Source organism: Leptopilina heterotoma, unplaced genomic scaffold (genome assembly GCF_015476425.1).
Source record: "Leptopilina heterotoma isolate Lh14 unplaced genomic scaffold, ASM1547642v1 Lhet_608, whole genome shotgun sequence".
Lineage (NCBI taxonomy): Eukaryota > Metazoa > Arthropoda > Insecta > Hymenoptera > Figitidae > Leptopilina > Leptopilina heterotoma.
The window spans coordinates 598184-616943 of record NW_025111140.1 but is presented as its reverse complement, the minus strand read 5'-3'; positions in this window follow the sequence as shown (position 1 = coordinate 616943).

Sequence of the window (18760 nt, the reverse complement as noted above, 5' to 3'; positions counted from 1 at the left end):
AGCACTAGCAACAGCATCAAAATCATTATTGCGCATTTTTCAATATACATTTAACCTTTGAAAGAATTATGTATAATAACACAAGCCAACAAAATTTTGTTGCCTAACCAATGGAAGCCAATTCTTATAGGATTTTGTCCGTAGAATTCGAATTTGACCATGGAAATATTAGATTGGCTCTAGTTTTCAAACAATTTACGTTTCAATACGCAAAATACGCATTTTTGTCATTTTTTAAATAAATGTAAAACTATATACCGCTACAGTAAATCTGTCCACATAGAACCAAATTACAGCTTAAATAATGCTCTTTAATATCCAAAAACAAAAAATTTAATTTATATACACATTAACCTTTAATGTCCAATAGAGCATACGCTGTTTCATAAACGTGTTAAATAACATTAGGTACTTTTGACCAGGTAAGACAATTTAAGTAAAAATTAGTCTCTCTGGGGGTATTTGTGGTCGCTGCTTAGAAATCTGTATGCAGATTTTAATATTCAAAGTATCGGATTCAATATGGCGATTTTTTATTATATATTTTTATTAGAAAGGTGTAAAAATATTTTTAAAAATTAGTCCGACATTTTTAATTTTTATATTTCATAGCAGATTTATAAGCAGCGACCACAAAAACCCCCAGAGAGACTAATTATTACCTAAATTGCCTTACCTGGTTAAAATTTATTGTTTCTGCATATGGTTTTACATCTATTCAAAAAATGCGTATTTTGCGAATTGAAGCGTAAGTTGCTTCAAAACTAGAGTCTAGAGCCAATCCAATATTTTTAAGATCAAATTCGGATTCTACGGACAAAATCCTATAAGAATCGGCAATAACATTTTAGGCAACATGCAATTGATAAAATTTTTTCGGCCTGTAATCGTGGTATTTCCACATTTCCTAATCTCCAGTCAAATTTGACTTTCTTATCTTTCGATACATGTTTTTTAAAATCAATAAACCGATTTTAAAGTTTTCTTAACCTTTATGGGATTGACAAAAAAACACATATTATTATTTAACTATAGTAACTAAATTACATATTTTATAATAAATTTATGTGCAGTACTATAAAAATGGTTAAATGAAGTTTTTTATAATTTTTTTACCCCACTCGGTGCACAATGTATGTGAGACATGCTATTTTACTAAAAACTGAGACTTACATAACATTCTGTTTTGTGAGGAACACAAAATAAAGAATATTTTTTTGAAAGTCAATTCTTGAAGAGAAATATATATTAACACTATTTGTTTAAATAAAATAATAGTATATTCTTATCTAAAACCAACACAAATGAAAACAGACGATACTAGAATAATTCTAGAACTGTTTTCATTATTTCCTTGACTGTTGTATTTACTAATAAAAAGTATATGATGTCTAAAAATGTTGTTCTATCCAAAAGTCAAGCACTTTCAAAAAGGATTCACGTCCTTTTTCCCGGGTAGTTAGCAATAATAATCTTTGTATTTCATTCTTTTATTCATTCTATCTGTATACACAATCAATTCTAAAATGTTAAAAAATTATGATGAATAAATAGAAAAGGTACCCAGTTTATGCATTATTTTTATGTATCAATAACAATATTGTTGACAAACTCATTCCTTTCTCTGGGGAAAAAACATTATGTGTGACAGGGTCAGTTAAAAGGGACCTACGAGTCGCAAAAATAGATTTTCACCTTTTTATCGATTCCTATAGTAAACGGACCGTAGGTCTCTTTTAACTGTCCCTGTCACATATGTGTAATAAATTTTACGAGACCTTTCTTTAGTTTATATTTTGATTCATAAATTTACAAGGCCTTCATACCGTTTAAATTATAAATTAAAATTATTAACAATATAAAAGTCCGTATTTTCGTCCGCATTTCTGTCTGTTTGCAGTTATTATGTCTGTTCGCAATTATTTTGTCTGTTCGCAGTTAGAAGGGCAAGAAGGTATACATCATATATATATAGGCAGGTATTAAGGAACCTAGCGACCCCCGCTGCGAGCGCTGCTTGGAATTAAGTCCCGATTAACCCTCACAGCAGGGGTCGCTCGGACCCTTAAACCCTCATTAAGGAAAACTGTTAATGACTTTTTCTATAAAAATATAAATTTTTTAAATAATAGCATTTTTAATTTTTCATTAACATATTTAAATTTCTTGCTTTCTCACGATTTTATACGTATGTTGTTTACCAAAAAAAATGTTAAAATTTAAAAATTAAGTTATATGGTATTTGCTTTAAATACTGCAATTATTGGGTCAAATATCATTAAATTGATTTAGATAAAACCTATGTTATACAGTAAATATATATTCAATAATAAGTAAGGTTTTTGGTGGAGTTAACTTCATTCTATGTATCTGAAAAAATAATAAATTTTTTTAATTTTAACTTTTTTTGTAAACAACATATTAGAAAGAAAGGAATTTAAATATGTCAATGAAAAATTAAAAATGATACTATTTAAAGAATTTATACTTTTATAGAAAAAGTCATAAACAGTTTCCCTTAATGAGGGTTTAAGGGTCCGAGCGATCCCCGCTGTAAGGGTTGCTCGGGACTCAGTTTCGACTTGGTGTGCCGCATGGTGGAAAAAAGCTACTTCCCCTCACGGGACTAACTTGGACATCGCCTCTTGTATGTAGTGTAGAGAGTTAAGGGGTTACATGGGTCAAAACGTCCAGACAATGTATGATTGTTTAATTTTTTTTTTCATAAAATAAATAAATTTTTTTATTTGAGTGTTTTTATATCTTAAAGTACACTATTAAAAGAGTAACTTGTTAAAATTTCGTTAAAAAATATTTAAAATCAGGGCCGTACCTACAGGTTCTTTGAGAACCCTTCCAAAAAAGCAATGGTCACGATATCTTCTGAACGGTTCATTTAAAATCAAAAAAACAAATATTTTCTGTTAGTGGATGAGTATAGCTCGTGATTGAACGAAGGAATATTTTTTTGTTAATTAGAACCGATTTTACATGGTCTTAATGGTTCTAAAAATTTTAACTTTTGATAAAAGACACTATCAATCATCTAAATTTCAATTTCTTTGAAAACCCTTCGTTCAATCACGAGATATATTCACCCACTAACAGAAAATTTTTTGTATTTGGATGTTAGATGAAGCAGTCAAAAGATATCTTGACCACCGCAAAAGCAATTTTTTTTTGAAAGGGGCCCGAAGAACTGTCGCTACGGGCCTGATTTTTAATATTTTTTATAAAAAATTTAATATCTTTCTCATTTAATAGTGTACTTTCAGATACCAAAGTGTTCAAATAAAAAAATTTATTTATTTTATGAAAAAAAAATTATTAAAGAAACATACGTTTTCAGGTCGTTTTAACCCATGTAACCCGTTAACTATCGTTCTTCGTGAGTGTTATATTCATTTTTTGAATATTAACTATAATAATCGTCGTATTTCTTCATTCCACGAAATTTTCTGTGCCACAGCTAGAGAAAGAAAATGGGTTTTATTAGGGGTTAGAGAAAAAAATCCTTATATGAAATCAGTAGATATGCAAATTAGGTAAAGAGAGACATTCTGATGTTATTTTCCTTCAAAAGAGGAAGAAAGCAATACCGTTACCTGAAGAGAGATAGTTTTATAATGTTTTCAATGAATGAAAGAGAGATAGGTATGCGTTAACTTTTCTGCGTTATAAACAGAGAGCGATTTATGTTTAGTTAATAGAAAGAGGGAGACAGAAAGAAATTTTCACTAAATGATATATCGAATATTATATATATATATATATATATATATATATATATGTTTATATATATATATATATATATATATATATATACATATATATATATATATATATATATATATATATACATATATATATATATATGTATATATATATATGTATATATAGAAAGAGAAACGAGAGGCCCGCTCGAGTACCTGGCCTATTGTTCAAAGGGTTTCTTTCAACCAGTGGGCAGTCTATTGAGTGACCAGTGAGTAGAGAGAGAGAGAGAGTATGAATTAGTGGTAACTCAAGTGCGAAATGCCAAGACTGCAAAAAGGGCCCATCATTGGCCCAGTAATGTCTGCCGAGAATTGTCAGTAATTACTGGGCCATTACTGGTGTTCATAACGTTCCATTGCTGGGCCAATGATGGTGTCGATGGTCAGATTTTCAAATTTTCTAAGACTGGGCCGGCTCTCAGCCCAATAATGGTACATTCACGGTAAAGTTGATCAATCTTTGCAAATTACAATTGCCAGTATTGGGCCAAGCGCCGCCTCAATACTGGCAATTGTAATTTGCTATCAAAGATACAAAATTTTTGCCATTAAAGTGCCACTCATGTTTCATTAATGGGCCGATCTACGTCACATCACTGGCAATTGTAAAACCTTATTCTTCAATGTTTAAAGAATATTAAACAATTTTTGTATGTAAAATAAATGATAACTTTATAAAGAGTACAGTTTTGAAAAGTAACATTCTTTCAATTTCAGTAGTGGATACAGAACAGAAATTTTCCATTCATTTTCTATTTTTCGTCGTTTAAAGATAAGTTAATGAATATTGAGTTTTTTTTATCAAACAATCAGTGAACTGTAAGTTATTTCCACATAATAAATTAATACATTTTTTTACAATTTATATAGATAGAGCAAACAAATATTTTTAGTACAAAAGACATTGAAATTAGTTATTTAAACAATACAAAATTTTCTTTTTGTACAGTTCTTATATATTTTTTCTATGATACAAAATTGTCTACAGATATTTATAATGAAAATTCATTAACATTCTGTAATTTAAAATTGTAATAATTAGAATTAGATGTTAAATAACACTAAAATAAAAATTGGAAATAGATATTAAATACAAATAAATTAAAAATAAAGAAAAATTGTAAATAAACAAATAAGAGAAAACTGGAGTGGATATTTTTAATTAAATTGTATTAAGAAAAACTTCATCTTTCTTTCTTTCTTTTGAATAAAAAGGAAGTTAATTGAATATATAATGTTTTGGTTCTTTGGATTTAGACAATTTAGTTTAAATGTAAGATGTCAGCGAGAGAAAGCTTATAAATAAATTATATTTAGATTTCTTTCCCAATGTAAATCTTGGAAGTGTAAGTGAAGAACAAGGGGAAAGGTTCCATCAGGATATAAAAGAAATGAAAAAATGGTATCAGGGAAGATGGAATACGAATATGCTAGCTGATTATTGTTGGTCCTTAAAACGCGACTTTCAGTCACAAGCTTAAAAAATGAAAATCTAAAAAACCAAGCTTCTTTAAAACTCAATAATTTCTGCATTAGCTCACTTTCGTTTCGCTGTTTTTTCAAATTTTCTTAAGACATCATTTTTTTTAATAAAACAAAAAAGTACTTTTAGAAATACAAAAAAATATAAAAATATAAAAGTACTTTTAGAAATACAAAAAAATATAAAAGAACAAAAATACATAAAAAATTACAACAAATGGAGTGTAATTTAGATCGCCTCCCCGTAGTGTACTCTGGCAAGCAGAGTATTATAAATCCTGTAGCTAAATGATCTTAACAAATACACAGTTTTAGTACTCTTTATAACATTTACTTCGAACGTCATTTCTTTACTGCATATAAAGCTTCTCTGATTTTTCTCGAACAACAAAATTCATAATTTTTTTAAAATTTTTATTGACTTTCGTATTGAATTAAACCTATACACTTGAATTTTTTAAATCTAACTTTTTATTCGTACTCAGCAACCCCAACAACCCCGCTTAAACGTTTCATTGAAATAGACGGAGTTTTAAATATTTTTGTTCTATTAACATTTTCTTCTTGCACCCCTAGATATAAAGACACCCCCTGCTTCAAGGGTGCATGCGATCAAATCGTCATAGGGCTCATGTGAAAGGGCATGGTTTAATTTTTAATTTCTGATATTAGCGAAGTTTGTAGCACGTCAGGATTTAGCTGTATAATTTTTTAAAAATGGCCAAAAACGCAGTTTTTAGGGGTTTCAATCACAATTTTCTCTAAAACCTGACGCGATGGGAAGTTTTCAAGCCCTGCACTGTAAATAAAAGCTTTTAAATTAGAGCTGATTTTCGGTATTAAAATAGAACCAAATCTCGATTTAGTACCAAAAATTGGTACTGAATTAGTACCTTTCTTTTTACAGTGTGATTCGTGTTCAGCACAAAAAGTCATTTCAGTATCACTATACCACATTCTATTCGCAGAACCCTTGCAGGGCAGCGATATTTAAATTTATTTATTTTAAAAACAGATTACTTTAATTACATTTAATACTTTATTTTAATTATTTGAGTTCAATAGGATATTTTCAGAAATTAAATATTACAAACTAAAAAATAAAATAGGTTTGATTTATAAAATTTTTAAAACCATTTTTTAAATTATTTCCAAAATATATGTAATTTAATCAATTTTTTGTTATTATAAAGTTTCTTATAACTAATTAATTGTTACATTATTCAATATGAGTATTTATAATTAATAATAAGTAATACATTTGTTAATTTTTATTTTATTAAATTATAAAGGGATTCTTTATTTGAAGTAATATTATCTTCGATTCATTTAATAATAATTAAAAAAAAAATAATTAAAAATGGATTAATCAATACCTAATAAAATTTTTATTTTAATTAATACATTAATAAACTTGAATGTACTACTGAATTAAAATGTAGTTTATAATTATAAATTATAGAAGAATTTAATAATGTTTATTCAAATTACGACATCAAAAACATTTTTGGATCTGAGTGTTTCTGACATAGAAGTTCGTTTTGTCAAACAATTAAAGAAGAATTGTTTTTATCTTTCTTTGCGATAATACTTTCACATTACTGCAATATTACAGTAATATTACCATGTAATGTAACTACAATAACTTAAAATATCACATTGGGGTGGACATGTTAATGTTGTTTAAATTTCATTTTTGTATTACATTGGTATATTAATAACATTACATGGAACATTACGGTCACATTACTGTAATGTCATGTGTTACTTAGGTGATATTTAAGAATACCCTAAATGTTTCCCATTTCTATACAATTAGGGTATCCCTAAGATATTTGTACTCTCTAAATTTGAATCAGTGATAAGTCGCTGATTGGGTAGCTATAAGTATGCAGTTGATTCAATCAGCGTATATACACTAATGAATCAGCGAATAGTCACTGATTTTTTAGCTTCTATTCTACGATATCTGTAGGATATTAAAATTCTTCGCTCTACTGGATATTCGAAATATTTTATGTGAACATTTTTAAGATATTAAAGCATATGAAAATTACTTAAATGTATTGTGGAATTTGTGGGATTCATTTCTAAATGATTGACATATTAAAAAAAATTGAAGTGCTCATTTAACCCTCCTGCGTACCGTGACGAGTATACTCGTCCAAACTAAGTTGTTACCAAATGCTCGAGGACGAGTATACTCGTCCAAATATTTTTTCTCATAACTTTAAAACAAATTAACTTTAACACATGAGACAAAGTGCAACTTACAGTGCAAGGTTCATAGTTAATGATACATACATAATAAATATTTCAATTCAAGTATTTGTTAATAAACAAAGTATTAAATATTTGTTATAAACAGTAGAGGATAGGTGACAAAATAAAAGTTGCAAATACATACTTCTCTTTAAAAAATTGTTTGATTTTAATGAAACTTGGTATCTCAAGGGTTTTTGGGGTTGCTGATTAAGAATCTGAAGTCAGATTAAAAAAATCCAAAATGGCGGATCCAATATGGCGGATGAGTTTTTCAAAAATTCATCCAAATTTCTAGAAAACTTTTAATCGGGGGTTTTTGAGCTCGCTGATTACGAATCTAAGGTCAGATTTAAAAAATCCAAAATGGCGGATCCAATATGGCGGATGAGTTTTTCAAAAATTCATCCAAATTTCTTTAAAATTTATAATCGGTGTTTTTTGAGGTCGCTAATGACTAATCTAAGGTCAGATTTAAAAAACTCAAAATGGCGGATCCAATATGGCGGATGAGTTTTTCAAAAATTCATCCAAATTTCTTTAAAATTTATAATCGGTGTTTTTTGAGGTCGCTGATTACTAATCTAAGGTCAGATTTAAAAAATTCAAAATGGCGGATTCAATATGGCTAATAAATTTTAAAAAAATTGTTTGATTTTAATAAAACTTGGTATCTAGGGGTTTTTGGGGTCGCTGATTAAATCTGAAGCCAGATTAAAAAAATCCAAAATGGCGTATTCAATATGGCGGATGGATTTTAAAAAAGTTGTTTGATTTTAATGAAACTTGGTATCTAGAGGTTTTCGTGGTCGCTGATTACAAATCTGAAATCAGATTTTCAAAACTCAAAATGGCGGATCCAAAATAAGGAACGAATTTTGAAAAAATTGTTCGATTTTAATTAGAAATTTAACGTCTAGGAACATGCATTTTTTTGTAATTTTGCAATCAATTTATCTAACCAATATAAGGATATTTTATAAATTTAACAATTCTTTAATTGTTTAAACAAATAATTGTTGTTATGTACAAACTTTTCACAAAAAATATCTAGAAACATGCAGCTTTTTTTAATTTTACAATTAACTAAGCTGAGTAATATTACATGAAGATTCTTCATAAATTGAATGATTCTTTAATTGTTTAAACAAATAATGTTGTTATTTACTAACTTTTTACAAAAAACATCTAGAAGCATGCAATTTTTTCTAATTTTGCAATTAACTAAGCTGAATTATACCTTTTTTTAAAAAAAAACCCCTAGATACCAAGTTTCATTAAAATCAAACAATTTTTTTAAAATTCATCCGCCATATTGAATAATATATTGAATTATACTGAATATACCTCGAATTTTGCAATTAACAAACATGAATCTTACAATAATACTGATCTTGTTAAAATTTAAAATTTGGAAAAAGCATGTTTTTAATAAGTCTTTTGTGCAAGGAGTTCTTCAACATTTATAATTATTTGTTTAAATATGTGTTAAATTGTTATATTTATAAAACATAGTAATGTAGTACTACTCAGCTTAGAAAGTCTAAAAAATGCACATTGTTACATATAACAGAGACATAGTTTATGAAGGACTCGTAAAATACCAATATATGTGACGCGACACGAGAAAAGGGACCTATCGCCGCAAAAGAGAATTTTACAGGGAGAGCGTTTAAAGCGACGCCATGCGCAGAAAACCCGTGTATTTACGCGTACATGCTTAACTTTCGGGCTTTATATTATTAACACTATTTAAGTTTTTCAACTTTTGATTTTTTCACGTGAAAGAGCAAAGAATAATCTGTCGAATAGCACCATAATCTCAAAATCGATTTTTTTAACGATAGGTCCCTTTTCTCGTGTCGCGTCACATATGTATAAAAAATCTAAAAAATGTCTAAATATGGCGGCCATATTGACTCTGCTCTTCTGTATTTTTAAAATCTGATCTCAGCTTCGTAATTTAGTGACCTCAAAAAACCCTAGACACCAAGTTTCATTGAAATTTTTTAATAAAATCAAACAATTTTTTAAAAATTTGTTCGCCATATTAGATCCGCCATTTTGAATTTTTCAAATTTGACCTTAGATTCGTAATCAGCGACCTCAAAAACCCCCGATTATAAATTTTCAAAAAATTTGGATGAATTTTTGAAAAACTCATTCGTCATATTGGATCCGCCATTTTGAATTTTTTAAATTTGACCTCAGATTCGTAATCAGCTACCTCAAAAACCTCTAGATACCAAGTTTCAGTACAATCAAACAATTGTTTAAAAATTCATTCGCCATATTGGATCCGCCATTTTGAATTTTGTAACTCTGACCTCATATTCGTAATCAGCGACCCTAAAAACCCCTAGGTACCAAATTGTAGAAAAATGCAACAGTGTAAAAAATTTGTGCATTTGGAAACAATTTTATGGGTGAAAATAGGTACGCAGGAGGGTTAAAGCGTTTTTGTTTAAAAGAAGCATAATCTTTTATAGTTAAAAAACAATTAATGGGCGCGCGTCGCGCGCAGAAGTTGTACTAGTAAAGTGTAAACACAGAAAGAAAGGATTTTGTTTTGGTTTAAGAGAGAAACAAATATACTATGACTTTGTCGAGACAGTCGTCTATTATTATTAAAAATTTATACCTGAACCCCACTTTTTACCTTGTTAGGAGAGAAAGAAAAGCTTTACTGCAAGTTAAAGAGAAATAAGAATATTTGTTATATATTTGTTAAAGAGAGGGAAAAGATTTTTTTTTTCATCTGAGAAAGAAAGAAATGTCATCGGTAGCTTATTGTTGAAAGAGTGGTACCTGGTTTAAGCCTTTTGTGCCCCTGAGGATTTGCTTCAATATTATTACTCGGGGGTTTTTGGGGTCGCTGATTACGAATCCAATGACAGATTTTTAAAATTTTGAAAATTCAAAATAGCGGATCCAATATGGCGGTTGACATTTTAAAAATTTCTTCGATTTGCTTCATAACTGATACTCGGAAGTTAACGAGGTCGCTGATTACGAATCCGAATTCACTTTTTAAAAAGTCAGAATGGAGGATCCAATAAGGCGGACGACAAATTAACAATTTTAATTAGTTTGATTGAATGTTGTTACTTGGGGGTTTTTGGACTCGCTAATTACGAATTTGGAATCATATTTACAAAATTTAAAATGTCGGATCCAATATGGCGGAATTTTTCAACAAATTATCAATATGTTTTTAAATTTTATTCAAAGTCTTTCCAAAATATTATTCAGGCATTTTTGTGGTCGCTGATTACGAATCCGTTGTCAGATGTATAAAATTAAAAAATTAAAAATGGAGGATTTATTGTGGCGGACGAGATTTTCCAAAATTGCTTGAATTTTGTTCAGTACTGTTACTCGAGGTTTTTTGGGGTCCTTGATTACAGACAGATTTTCAAATCAGGTTTTTACGGTGAAACTTCGCCTAAAGTGTATACTAAGGTTTTTGAGGTCGCTGATTCCGAATTTGAAGTTTGTTTTTCAAAATTCAAAATGGTTTTAATCTGACATCAGATTCGTAATCAGCGACCTAGAACACCCCCGAGAAATGAATTTCTGTTGAAACGCATCAATTTTAAAACTATCCGCTATTAATAGGTCGCCATATTGGATCCGCCATTTTGAATTTTAAAAAACTACCTTTTTCGGACCGTTTTTGGACCATAAGCAATTTTTAACTGAAGGGGTTAAAATAAATATTACAATTTTTGTAATTCACTTTTTTTTAATCGTAGCAGCATCCATTCGGAATAGAAAGCAATTTATCGCAAATTAATTAGTTAACTTTTATAAGAATTACAGAAAATTTTCTAAGTGGGACATATAAGTCCCGGAGGTACGAAAGGTATATTATGCACAAAAAAATGTTTTCCAGCTTATTCTTCTTTCAGTTTACTCTAAAATATCTAGACAAAAAATTTAATGAAGCAGAAACGATTAAAAAAATGTTCAAGCAATTAAATTAATTAATTTCTATTGATGTCATATTTTATTTGTCAAAATTTAAGACCTACTTTTAGCCTACAATATAGGTCTTATTTTAGATTTTAGCAGTCGTAACGTAGGGTGTACTTGCGATACAATTAGTTCAAATTACACTCTATATAACTCCAAAAGCTGGTGGAAAATTAGTATTAATTATTAATACATTAATTGAAATACTACAAGCGCATAAAGTACTACAAATTGACAAATACTGTTCTTTAAATATGAATTAATAGTTAAAAATAGTATTTGATAAAAAAAGTCATTTACTGATTCAAATAGTAATATTTTCCTAATAAAATTGTTAAGGGTAACTAATTATTAGTTATTCCCAGTCAAATTAAATTCCCGATTGATAGACACATGTTCAAATATACCTATTAATAGAAACTAAAACCCGTCGAAGACGGGTACGACAGCTAGTCATGTTATAAATAATCGATTTCTTTATTTTATTGGATTTAGACTATTTAATATTCATATCTGAAAGTAATAACAATATGTTTTGAACATTTTCTAACTTTCAATTATTGAATTAAAATTCGTCTAAACTAGAATCTGAGGGTTAACCAATTTTCATCAGACGACCCCCGATTTCTTAGTCAATAAGCTTTATTTTTCCGTATATAATTACGCACCATTGTGTATATCAACCTAAAAAGAACAATTAAACATTTTTTTATAATTTGCAGTCGCATTAGCAGGATTGTTCTGTGCGAAATTAGGTCTAACTATTCTTGACCCATGGGGCAGCAAGGAACCCATATTTCAATTTTTCCTAAATTTTGTGGAACAACGTGAATTTTATTGAAAATTTTGAAAATTAATACGATATTCGTGTTCAGCAAGATTATAATAAAGCGTGATTAAGATTACGTTGACATTTTTGAAAAACAGGTGTTTTATAAAAATAAACTCTTAACTTCGCAAATGGTGAATAAGCCATTTAAGCATTACAGCCACTAACTATCCTTGCTCCACCCTCCCCTATTGTATCTTTTGGACGTTTATAAGAAAATGTTTAATTTTAACAAAGCAATTGTTTTAACGTTTAACATATTTCTTAGAATTGTTAAAATTTCGACATCCATTCTTACATATATTTATTTATTTATACACTGGTCTTTTTGCCTTAATACTAGCGTTTACAAGTGTCCTCGAGGAAATTTTCTTACATACTATGAACTTATTCCAAATTTTTGCGCCTACAGAACGATTTGAAAATTAGGAGTACTCGCAATTGCCTGGACCATCCGTCTAATGGGTTTTCTCGCCACTGGAAAAGGAAACTGTAGAAAACCTCTACTGAGTACGACCGGTTTATCAACAGTCGAGTTCCAATGGTGTGTACCCGACAATAATCACATCAGAGCACATCATTATACCTCGACGTCAAACCTCCCGCTCAGATTATCTCACGTGCCGGAAAAATACCAAGCCAAATGGGCGCGAACCAATGGAACTTAACCTTGGTCCTTAAACGTCCGCCAAGCGAGGCATCTACAGTACCGTCCGAAATTGTCAGTCCACCCATTTTCGAAGGAATGACAAAAATTTTTTAACATAAAATTCATGAAAACTAAAATTATTTTTGGTTTATATTTTAAAAGACGATAAAATTTTGAAAAGAATAAGACCTTACAGAAGTCATTTGGCCAAAATTTGTAGAAGCTATTCTTAAAAATCGTCATTTTCAATGTTTTACAAAAATTTGAATAACTTCTAAAATAATGAACGCTTTTTAATAATCTTAGGCTTATTTTAAAGACCATTTTCTACAGAATAAGAATTACTTATAGGCATTAACCTGTCATTTTTAACTTGGAATAAGCAAAATTTGAAATAATATTATTTAAAAAAAAATAATTTTTGAAATTCAAACATATAATTTTATTAAATTTTCGTGAAAAATCTACACCATATCATGTTTTATATATGTTCTAGAATAGTTTTTAATACAAAAAATTGATTTCAAATTTTTCCAATTTTTTTGTCCAATTTTGACGTCATGCTTATTCCAAGTTAAAAATGACAGATTAATGCCTATAAGTAATTCTTATTCCGTAGAAAAAGACCTTCAAAATAAGCCTAAGATTATTAAAAAGCGTTCATTATTTTAGAAGTTATTTGAATTTTTGTAAAACATTAAAAATGACGATTTTTAAGAATATCATCTACAAATTTTGGCCAAATGACTTCTGTAAGGTCTTATTATTTTCAAAATTTTATCGTCTTTCAAAATATAAACCAAAAAAAATTTTAGTTTTCATGAATTTTATGTTAAAAAATTTTTGTCATTCCTTTAAAAATGGGTGGACTGACAATTGCGGACGGTACTGTATCCGACTGAGCTAATGTGTCGGGTCATCCATTCTTACATTTATGGTACGCTATCACATTAAATTTTCTAAATATTACTAAGAAAGAATGAAATTAGTGTGAAAAATACTTAATTTAAGTATTATTGCTTCTGTTTGACGATAACTGTTACTATTTGAAAATACATCCGACTCTCGGATCTTTTGCATTTATGGGACCAAATCCTCACATATCTTTTACCAAAACAAATGCCATGGTAACGCAAAACAATTACATTATGTATAACAAAATATATAAATTAATGACAGTATTTATGTTTTAGTTTCAATATTTACATTTGTAGTAATTAAAATTTTACTGTAATTTTAATCACATAATAGAGGAGCTGCTATAATTCACTTTAGATAACCTAAGTTATCGTAAAATAAATATTTTGACACTTTGATAGTAATTTATTTATTTAATGTAAGAGGTAAAAGGTGCGGGAGAAAAATTGCAAAAGGATCGAAAGTGTAAAAGATCTGAATGCAAAAGATCCGAGAGTCAAGTGTATGATACAAACCTATTTAAAAAAAAGTTTTATGAGTAATAGTATTCAATTTTATGATTTGTTTAATTTACGAAGTAGACAGAAAATTTGCCAATAATTGTTAAGTAATTATTATATAAGACTATGTATGTAAAAATTATGCATAATTTGTTAATCTTTTTTTAAAATGATATTCAATAAATTGGGCACTATTAATTAAAATTATTGCAAAATTTATTTATTTTCTTACATTATTTTTAAAGTAATTAGGGTTCTTATGTTATGGCAGTTGCGCTCAGCAAGTATTCACGCGCGTTTGTTTTAGCTAGTTACCTTTTAAAGTTTGCTTTAATAGTAGTGGAAGACATGTTAAGGGAGGACATCTAAGTAACTCACGAAAATTTTGCATATTTTTAGGAATTTTTTTTGGTTTAATGAAATGGTCAATTGAAAATCACTAACGTACGTTTCATTCCAGGAGTATTGATATGCAAAAAAAATTAAAAAAAAAAAATTTCATTACAAAATGGCTGCCGTGCAGCATTTTATTGGAAGGCGTCTGTTTTTTTAGGGTTCTATGACCGGACAACTAACTCAATTTTTGATTTGGAAAAAAACCAAAATGTTTTCATTTTCTATAAATGTATTGATTATTTTAAATGTACGAAGCATTAAAAAGAGACGAGGATATTCGCCTGTTTGATATTCTCTACAGAGACCTTTTTAGCTTCTCCGTTAACATCAGTTTCGTAGACAATGTCAGAGATTGGATTCAGCACCTTCTGCGTACAGAAATAAGGGCATTCCAAACCTTTTTTAATAACTGAAATTTTCTTCTAGATTTTCTTAAGCAGGTAAATAAAAAAACGATCGTTACGAAATTAAGATAGAGGAAAGTCGGTAATGTCGGGACACGCTCTATTTTTTTAGTGTATCACCAATGTTTTCATGAATATTTAGTCTGCATCTATGAAGGCAGACAAGTCAAACTATCTTTTGGGTCGCCATTTTATTTCGCCTAATGTATATTTGACCTTCATAAAAAATTTCAATACTTCGGGAAAATATGCTTACATGTTTTGGGATTACGAAATGAACAATAATTTGTAAAAAATAATTTCATTTCATATAAAAAAGATGTTATAAATTGAGAGTACATGAAAAAAGCTTACATTGATAGACATTACAAAATATTTAAAAAAGGAGTAATCTCTTTAAGAAATATAAAAAAGCGATTGATATTTATTTTTAAAGACAGAATTTGTGCTTTAAACTTGATAAAAGTATCAAATAATTTATAATAAACTGTAAAATATGTTATTTTAGTTTCTGTATGAAATGTCAAAAATCGATCATATTTAACAATTTTTTTTTTGCAAAGTAATTTAATTTTAGTAACTCAGAATTATTTAAATAATGAGTATTTTAAATACGATTTAATATTATTTAAATACTTTTTTGAATATCAACTGAGAAATATAACAAAATTTACCTTATAAATTAACCATTCTTCATTTTATCGGGAATTTGAATGTTTGTAACTTCGTTGGAGGAAAACCGATTTATGCTAAATTTTTGGAGCATGTAGATTAAAGCAATATCTTCTTGCTCCCAAAATTTTGCGTTGGTTTTTGCACTAGTTTTCAAAAGAAATTAATTACAAAAAATTGTTTATTTTGAAGGTTACAGACAAGTATTATATCTAACTTGAAGTTGGTTTGATACTTGCAATAAAAGTCAAATTCAAAATAAAACGATTTTTTTAAAGTCAGTTTAAAACAAACCAACTTCAAGTCATAGCTATAATACTTGTCAATAACCTTCAAAATGAACACTTTTTTAAATCAATTTCTTTTGAAAACTAGTGCAAAAGCCAACGCGAAATTATAGCAGCAGGAAGATATTGCTTCAATCTACATGCTCCAAAAATTTGGCATAAATCGGTTTTCCTCAAACGAAGTTACAAACATTCAAAATCCCGATAAAATTAAGAATGGTTAATTTTTAAGGTAAATATTTTTATATTTCTCAGTTGATAATCAAAAAAGTATTTAAATAATATTAAAGTGTATTTAAAATACTTATTATTTAAATAATTCTGATTTACTAATATTAAATTACTTTGACAAAAAAATTGTTAAATATGATCGATTTATGATATTTCATACAGAAACTAAAATAACATATTTTACAGTTTATTATAAATTATTTGATACTTTTATCAAGTTTAAAACACAAATTCAGTCTTTAAAAATAAATATCAATCGCTTTTTTTATATTTCAAGAGATTACTCCTTTTTTAAATATTTTGTAATGTCTGTCAATGTAAGCTTTTTTCATTTACTCTCAATTTATAACATCTTTTTTTATATGAAATGAAATTATTTTTTACAAATCATTGTGCATTTCGTAATCCCAAAGCATGTAAGAATATTTTCCCAAAGTATTCAAATTTTTTATAAAGGTCAAAAATACATTAGGCGAAATAAAATGGTTTGACTTTTTTACAAATTTACTTAATATAGATAGCATATGTCTTCAAAAATAAATATCTGCCACCGAATTGCAATATTGTCCCGCGACCACCAACATTAAAAAGCGCCAGTAGTGTCGGGACATTACTTTCAATCGCAAATTTTTTAATTACAATGTCTTTTACGGCTTTCAAATTCGAAGCAATTGGGTTTCTTTGTGTCCCTTTTTAATTGTTTTAGTTTTTTACCATCTAAAAAATGAGTTGAGATTATAGTTTTCATCCTTGCAGATTATTTGAAAATACATGCGCAACTTTTAGATTAGGTTATTGTTATGAAAAATATTGCCGACAAAAAAAACCGGACAAGTGCGAGTAGAACTCGTTCTAAAACCAAGGGTTCCATACCTGAACTGAATTTTTCTGGAAGTCTCTAAATATAAAAATATATACGATTATAAATCTGCAGTCGACTAGGCCAAGAATTGTGAAAACCAAAGGGGGGAGTACACACTTTTTTCTAAAACGAATTTTTTTTTAGTTTTTCGCATAAAAATGAAGCTCAACTCCAATCATTTTTTTCTGTATGTTTGTTGAAATCTACACGAAAAAATAAATAAAAATGCATAACGCCAGTCCACGAGATTAAGAATTGTGAGAACCAGCAAGGGTTAAAGAATTATCGAGCTTGCAAAAAGAGATTTTAGTTTTTCGATTAAAATATCATAAAAATAAATTCTAATCTCTACCGCTATATTTTTCCTTTAAGGTCATGTTATTCAGTGGTCACGTGCCCCATATACTTTACTATGGAATCACGTGACCACTGAATAACATGACCTTAATCTACGAGCAAAAATGAATAAGTATGCCAATTTTCAGCTTTTTAGGTAAACAACTGTGGGCTTGGGGGGAGTGGGTTACACGCATTTTTTTCGAAATTTTCGAGTTTTTCGCTGAAAGCACTATGAAGATCAATACCAAATATGTTTGCTATATTTTTCCTGTAATCCATTTTTGAAAATATATGAAGACCTCCACGGAAACGATCTATGGCACATTTTGTCAAAAATGAGATTATGATGAAATCATATACAATTAATAATTAATACCAATAAACACATAAATGTGATTAAAATGTGCAAATAAATTATATTAAATGCAATATTTTATATTATTTAATCACATTTTCTGGTTGGAATAACGATCTATGGCACAATAAAAAAACAATTTGTTAATTTTACTTAGAAATAACATCATATCAGATATGAATATCATAACAAAAATCTGTGACAGAAATAGTTTAGGTATTCAAAATGCTATTTATCAGTTAAATAACAGCAAGAAAAAAATAAATATTAATGATTGGAAAGACGTAAAAAGAAAATGACAAAAAGATGCAGGGCAATCATATATCTCTAGAAAAAAGAAACAACTTATTGATAAAAAAGTTCCATTTTATTTTAAAATAAAAATATAAAATGGAATATTAAATTATATATTTAAAAAACTTTTTATTTATTTTATTTATTATATCGTATTTTTTGACAGAATCGAATTTGTAATCCACAGACTTGTAACAAAACTGGATGTCATTGATGTCTTTGATGTGCTGGGTGAAGCAGGTCCACTGCCAAACATCATTGATTTCTTTGATGTGCTGGGAGAAGTGGTCCTGCTACCAGACACGACTGGCATCATTGATATGTTCGGTAGACCTTGCCGTGGTGGCGGGGCTTTTCACTAAAGGGCAACTAAACAGCAAGAAAGAATGTATTCACAAAATTAAAAAAAGTACCCCATGTGAGCAGGCCGGAAACGGGAAATTTCACCATTAGTCCCAGGACTGATGCTCAAGTGCGCGCGGATTGTGCGGGCGCACAATTTCTTGCAGTGCCACGGGTGATTGTGGAA